We start from the raw sequence: 6,855 nt of genomic DNA on the forward strand, positions 1-6,855 counted from the left end.
GATCTGTTCTATAATCCTTTTATTTTCAATTTCATTTAATTCTGCTCTAATTTTGGTTATTTCTTTTCTTCTGCTGGATTTGGGATTGGAATGTTCTTTCTTTTCCAGTTGCTTAAGATGTCCCGTTAAGTTGTTAACTTCCTCTCTTTCTGTTCTCTTGAGGAACCTATAACTTTTATATCTCTTTGTACCTGCATGTGTCCATTGATTAGCTCCCAATTTTTAGTTAGTACACATGGTATTTGTTTTTCCATTCCTAAGATACTTCACTTAGGGCAGGCATCCTCAAACTATGGCCCACGGGCCACATGCAGCCTGCCTAGGACATTTATCTGGCCTGCCGGGTATTTTTGCCACTGCTGCCTGTCCTGCTTAGCAGGCAACTCGTTCCAGGGCCTGCAGTCTGGCCCTCCAACGGTGTGAGGGACAGTGAACTGACCCCCCCTGTTTAAAAAGTTTGAGGACTCCTGACTTAGGGTAATGGTCTCCAATTCCCTCTAAATCACTGCAAAAGATACTATTTCATTCCTTTTTATGGCTAAGTAGTACTCCATGGTATATACAGACCACATTTTCTTAATCCAGTCATGAATTGAAGGGCAAATTCACATTTTTGTGATTGTGAATTTTGCTGCAGTAAACATTCCAGCATAGGTGTCTTTTGTCTCATTCTTTTTTTTTTTTTTAATAAATGGCTTCTTTTTCTTCCAGTATTGGAGTTGCTCAGTTGAATGGTAAGTCTGTATCTATTTCTTTGAGGAATCTCCATACAGTTTTATATAGAAATTGTACTCATTTGCTGGTCCACCAACAACATAAAAGCTTTCTTTTCTCTCTACATTCTTACCAGCACCCATTGCTTTTTGACTTTTTAATAATAATGATGGGTAAGGTGGTATCTCATTGTGGTTTTAATTTCCCTGATGATTAGTGATGCTGAGCATTTCTTTATATGTTTGCTAGCCATTTGTCTATCTTCTTTTGAAAAAGTTCTGTTCATATCTTTTGCCCACTCTTTGATGGGTTGTGGTATTTTTTGGCTGATTTTTTTGAGTTCTTTGTATAGTAGTAGCCCTTTATGGGATGTGTAGTTTTTGAATATTTTCTCCCTTTTCTAGGTTGTCTGTTTACTTTGTTGATTATTTCCCTTGCAGTGCAGATGCTTTTTAACTTAATCACATTCCATTTACTTACTGTGGTAAAATACATATAAAATTTACCATTTTAAACATTTTTATACTAAGTGTACAGTTCAGTAGCATTGAGTACATTCATAATGTTTCATAATCATTACCACTATCTGTTTCCAGAACTTTTTCATAATTTTAAGTATTTAATGGGTACTCTTTGTACTCCCCCTTCACTTCTTCCTCTATATTCTTCTTTCTATTTGCCCTTTTGTTACTTAGGTAAAATCATGTAATATTTTTCCTTTTGTGTTTGATTTATTTCACTTAGCATGTCTTCAAGGTTCAACCATGTTGTTCCATATGTCAGAATTTCCTTTGTCTTTAGGACTAAATCATATTCCATTGCACACATATAACACATTTTGTTTATCTGTTCACCAGCAATATAGTCTTCGGGAATGCATACATAGTTGGTAATATATTTTGAAAAAGTAAAGGAAAGAAGTAATCTAGAATTTGCTGTTTAGCTCTGGAGGAAGGAATGAAAAGGTTGCATTCTGGGAGAGGGCTTGCAGCTTTTAAGGTGTCGGTGTTTTTCTGTGTCTTAAGCTGAGTGGTGAGTATAAGATGTTCATTTTATTATTCACTAATAACTTCAAATGGTTTCCTATTTCAGTATGTATGGTGTATTTCATATTTTCTAAAAAATCCAATGAGAATGCCATAAGTTTAATTTTTACTCTCTTGTAAGGGACGTGATAATTAAAGTATTAATATATGACAGAATCTTTTAGAACATTCTATGTGATAAAAGCCTGAAAAATCATACAAATCTAGGTAAGTTTCTACCTCTCCCACTATAGTCCTCTTACTTGGGAGAAAGAATTAAACTTTTGGCATGTAGTTTATTTTATAAAATATTTTCATAAGGAAAGAAAAAAAATTTTTTTTTGAGACAGATCCTTACTTTGTTGTTGCCCCTGGTAGAGTACCATGGTGTCAGAGCTCACAGTAACCTCAGACTCTTGGGCTGAAGTGATTCTCTTGCCTCAGCCTCCCAAGTACTTGAGACTACAGGCACCCAGCACAATCCCTGGCTATATTTAGAGATGTGGTCTTGCTCTAGCTCAGGCTGGTCTCAAATGTAAGCTCAGGTGATCTGCCTGCCTTGGCCTCCCAGAGTGCTGGGATTATAGACATGAGCCACCGCGCCTGGCCAGAAAGTCAAATATTTTAATAAGAAAGGCATTATATTAATTTTAATCATCTTGAGGTCTATAATAAATGAGATATTATATAATAAGCTATTCTGTAAGAAAACTAACTTGAATAATTTCAATAAGAATTAGAATATGAATTTAATACCCTATTTAACTATGTTGCTTGCTACCATTATGTTATATACTGTGCAGTTTAGGGCAGTGGTTCTCAACCTGTGGGTCATGACCCACAGGAACTGTATTAAAGGGCCACAGCATTAGGAAGGTTGAGAACCACTGGTTTAGGGGGAAAAAGTGGTGAGGTTAGCCACATGGTTTTTTCTATAATGGTAACAAATATAAGATCTTTCCCCCTTCACACTCATTTACCTATTGTTTGCATTGTTACCATGTAAATTGCAATGAAAATACATTGAGGTGGAGGATTCATTTTGAGGTTTGACTTGAACATAGGGAGCTCATACATGAGTTTTAATAATGTAACTACATTACTTTAAAATGAATATTCCCTTATACATTTATCTAATTTCCTCATTTCAAGATAGGTATCCTGGATAGACTATTGATAATATTATAATGTAGTATAATAACCCAGGTTAAATGGTCCATAAAAATAAGTAAATCTTTTTCATTGGATCTGTACTATAAGCTAAATACACTACTAGGTATTTTCATATATTATGTCAAAGATTTCTCTAGGACATATTTCTGGATAGGAACTACTGAGTTATAAGGTTTGCATGTATTCAGCTTAAAAAGGAATATGAAATTGTTTTTTAAAGTAGCTCTATCAGTTAATACTCTCTTGAGCAGTGTAAGAAAGTTTGTTTTGTTTCACATTCTTATCAACACTTGGTATTGTCCTAGTTTTAAAAATATTGCCAACTTTTAAAAATATTTGCCAATTGTGTGAAACTGGGGCTTAGATACTTGAAGAAATCTGCCAAAAGGTAACAGTGAGTAAGTGCTGGTGCCACATTCTAATCTAGGTTTGTACAATTCCAACAATAATAGGCTGGATTTCAAAGGAGTGGAAATGTATAGGCTGAGTCTTTTATAACAATGAGAATAGTTATGAAAAACGAGAGTGAGATTTTTAAAATAATTTTATGTAAGAACTTTCTCAGTGGAAATAGTTCTGAAAATGTAATTTTAGATTAACTAGATCAGAATCACTTGGTAATAGTGGTGTGCACATGTGGAGATGGGATTGTTATTTTTTAGAAATCAGTAGATTTTGGGGTCCATCTTTAGGTCTACCTAATATAGAATCTCTAGGGGTGGGATCCAGGCTCTACATTTTACAAACAAACTCTCCTGGTTTTTGTTTGTTTTGTTTTTCACTAAATACTAAAGTTTAAGAACCTCTGCTTTAGGGGTTTTGAACTAATACCCAAAATATTGCCAGATTCACATAGAAACAGATGTGTAAACATAGATCTAGAGACAGAGAAATTTAGATTTATATGTATGCAAACACTTACTTTTTATTGACTCTTGTCATCAAACTTCCATTCTCCAGGAGTTTCTCATGCTATTTTTCTCTCATTCCTCTTTTGTCCAATCTGCATGTGATCTGAAGTAGCATTAGGACCCTGGCAATAATAACAGTATTCCTCTAAACTCTCTGCCTGGCTGACCTCTACTACTCTAAAGAAAGATTAAAGATGCAAAAAAACAAAACCCATGCTCATTTGGCAGTGCAGTCAATTATTTTATTCTTCTTTACAGAACTGATGGTAGCATCAGTTCTGATGGTAGCCATATCCATGTTGAGTGGGTGAGGGTTTAGATTTGATTATAAAGTTGAAAACTTATGGGCTTAGAGCTATGAAAGATTCCCCATATTTTTCTCATTACTGGTCTTAAAATGTATTTTCTGAGATAGATAATTTTAAGAGAAAGCAGTATCTGAGCTAGGTGAAGAATTGCTAGATATAGCATTCAGATTCCTTCTCTCAGTAGTGAGACACAGACACTAATGAGGTTCTGTGTTTGTTAATATTGGGAATGGAAGCTTTAAACTCAAGAGTTCTGTTCTGCTCACCTGCCCAGACGAGTCAAAGAGCTCTTTTCATTGTTGCTGAGCAAGTAATTGCTTAAAGTAGTATAGTTAATTGTGTTTAGAATTTTATTACATATTGTTTCAAAGATACTAGTTTACCACAACTTAAAACACCCCTTCTGCCATAAAACTCAATTTAGCAGAAAAACTTTTCCACGTAATTTTTATTTTGAAAAGTGAAATTGAAGAATATTATACAAATTGAGATTTTGCAGAAACCATCCTTAAGCTGAGTTTTTGAAATTATGCTCATTTTGAAGTTATCTTAATTTTTATAATTTGATTATTTGGTTATAATATAAATAACTACATTAAGGGATCAATGTCATACTTTGTAAAACAGATTTGTTTAATAAAAACTAGAAATAATATATGACAGTATGTCATGCTTTCAAAAACAGAGGCTTTAAATCCTATATTATATGTAGAAGTTGTTAGGTATTCTAAAGGTTAGAAAGAGATTATTGTTCATATCAGTGTAATAAGTTTATACTGCTTGATCATACTTTCTCATTTTGCACATTGTCAGAACCTTGGACCTTAATCTTATTCTTTGATTGACAGTAGCGACCAGGGAAAGAACACTTGTATTGTTTGGGATAGTCACATCTGTTCAACTTGATTCAGTTGAGAATATTTGCATATTCTTAAGTATTTCTTCTGAGAGGGCTTAAATCCTTCTCAAGTGCTTGATGCATTTTTGAAATTCATTCATAAGGTATCTACATGCACTAATAGTTCTGTATAATACTGCTGTGCATAATCTGACAGATAAGACCATATTTTAAAGCAAGGTATTCTTTAGGGATGCTACATCACATTTTTACTAGTTTTGCTGGGAACACATGACAAATTTTTGAAAAAGGCTGGTTTTATGTTTTGATTAAATGAGTACATCTGTATTTTGGGAAAATTTGTCAATTATAAGACAAATGAAGATTTATTAAATAATATTTCAAAGGCATCACTGGTAATTTTTCTTGCCTTGGTTAGAAAATTGAGTAATTTTATAGAATATAATTGTAGAATTTAAATGGATTTCTATTTAGCTTCCTTCTTTTATAGGGAAAGTTACTAAGGCTCAAGTTTTCTGACTTGTTCAAGGTCACACAGCTTGGAAATTAAGCCTTAATTGGCTGGGCTGGGTTTGAACCTGCCACCTCTGGCATATGGGGCCAGCGCCCTACTCCTTTGAGCCACAGGCGCAGCCTTAAGTTTTTATCTTAGCTCCCAGGTCAGTAAATCTCAAGAATAGTACATGATTTCTGATTTACACTATTTACTAATCCTTCATCTAAAAATTTTCCCTTGCCATACAAACACATGGTCAGAGCTTGTTTCATTAATTATCATATCTCTCCTGAATCTACATGGGGCCTTATACATAGTTAATATACATTCATTATAATATCTTGTATTGTTCTATATAATATCTAGCTGTCCTATTTTCATTGTTTTCCTACCTAGGCTATTATGCACGTTTTGTGGATAATTATGAAACAAGATAGCTTATTAATTGAATGTTAAACACCTTTGATAGCAAATAGGTTTCATTTTGTGTTCCATTTCTGATGAATTGGCAATACCTGTGTTAAGAAGAACTTTGAAATCTACTGAGGTCAATTAGGGATGTCTCCATGGGCATAGGATCAGAAAACCCATCTGTTTCTTTCTTGATATATGTAATTTTACTGAAAGGAGGGAAAACTATGGACTGATGAGAAAAAGCCCTGGGAAGAAAGGTAACTCATATTAGAGGGTACGTAGAATTCAGATGCTATAAGCAAAAAAGAGGTAGAATGCCACCTAAGCTGGGAGTTCTAAAAAAATCTGTAGGTGTTTAGAAAGGGGAACTATCACAAGGTTTATTAAGTATAATCAAAAGAAAAATTTTTTCTTTTTTGAGACATAGAGTCTTACTCTGTCACCCTGGTGTCATAGCTCATAGCAACCTAAAATTCAGGGACTTGAACAATCCTTTTGCCTCAGCCTCCCCCGTAAGTAGCTGGGACTACAGGAATGTGCCATCATGCCTATCTAGTTTTCCATTTTGATTGATTTATTTATATTTTGAGAGACAGTGTCACTATGTCACCCCCAGTAGAGTGCTGTGGCGTCACAGCAACCTCAAAGTCTTGGGCTTAAGTGATTCTCTCGCCTCGGCCTCCCAACTAGCTGGAACTACAGAACTACAGGTGCCCACCACAACACCCAGCTCTTTTTTGGTGGCAGTTGTTATTGTTTAGCTGGCCCGGCTGGGCTGAAACCTGCCAGCCTCAGTGCATGTGGCTGGCACCATACCCACTGTGCTATGGGTGCCAAGCCATAGTTTTCTGGGTTTTTTTTTTTTTGAGACAAAGCCTCAAGCTGTCCCCCTGGGTAGAGTGCCGTGGCATCACAGCTCACAACAACTTCTAACTCCTGGGCTCAAGTGAGTCTT

General features: G+C 35.1%; 1 protein-coding gene across 3 annotated transcripts in view; it reads left to right on the forward strand.

Moving 5' to 3' along the window:
• Nucleotides 1-6,855, forward strand: part of EHBP1 (EH domain binding protein 1) — a 381,725-nt gene that overhangs the window by 149,172 nt on the left and 225,698 nt on the right. The gene's annotated exons all lie outside the window — the stretch shown is intronic.

The sequence above is a fragment of the Otolemur garnettii genome, unplaced genomic scaffold (genome assembly GCF_000181295.1).
Source record: "Otolemur garnettii isolate 467f Iridium unplaced genomic scaffold, OtoGar3 scaffold00024, whole genome shotgun sequence".
NCBI lineage: Eukaryota > Metazoa > Chordata > Mammalia > Primates > Galagidae > Otolemur > Otolemur garnettii.